Source organism: Photinus pyralis, unplaced genomic scaffold (assembly GCF_008802855.1).
Source record: "Photinus pyralis isolate 1611_PpyrPB1 unplaced genomic scaffold, Ppyr1.3 Ppyr1.4_LG2, whole genome shotgun sequence".
Taxonomy (NCBI): Eukaryota; Metazoa; Arthropoda; class Insecta; order Coleoptera; family Lampyridae; genus Photinus; species Photinus pyralis.
Genome location: NW_022170403.1, coordinates 27067036 through 27067868, shown reverse-complemented (window position 1 = coordinate 27067868; position 833 = coordinate 27067036).

Here is an 833-nt window from a genome sequence, read left to right as displayed (position 1 = left end):
GACGATTTATTAATCGCTAATGTGCGAAGGTCCGTTTGGAATCGTACGTTTGAATAGTTCGTCCATAAACATACGTATTCGTACGAATCCCAGTTCGCGCGTAAACGCTTCCACTGTGAGACAAGCCTAAGGGTAAGTAAGTAAGGGTACGTTTTCGCTGCTGCCGGTAGACGCGACTTGTACCGGCAACCGGTACAGGCGGCGGACAGCGGTCGCGTAAATGTTTTCGTTGGTCAGTGCGATCGCATTGGCCAGCTGCATTGTAAATACTATGTAGGAGTACAAGGCGGATGCCGAGAAGCGGCGTTTACCGGCGACAGCGGAAACGTACCTACCTTGAATAAGTCATCGTTTCAGTTTGGATCAAAATAGAAGAAACCCAAATCAGTTACGAATAGTCATCTCATTTAAATATTTTTTAGAAAGGTCGTCTCTTTTGCTTTTCCGTTTGGTTATTGCACTCCACAAATTATTTAAATTTTTCGATTTTTCAATTTTGTTTACATTATGGCACGACCGATTAAAATTTCATATGTACCGCTTCATAGGAATAATAATCCAGAGAATGGGTTCTGCCATAATACATAAGCGAGTCGGAAAAATTGCATTTACATCGGTGGTCCAGCAGGGTAACAGATAAGAAAAGAATATGCGCTTGCGGTTGCTTGAAAGGCGTTGCGGAAGCTACCGAAGTCTTGCGGTTTAGAACGAACCGGCCACTTTGGTTGGGGCCGTTTCGGTTTTAAAGCTTGGCAATAGAACTGAGTGAAAGGTAGAGGGAAACCAGCAACAATCGCCTTAGAGTGCAAGTCTCTTTCGTTAGAATACTTATT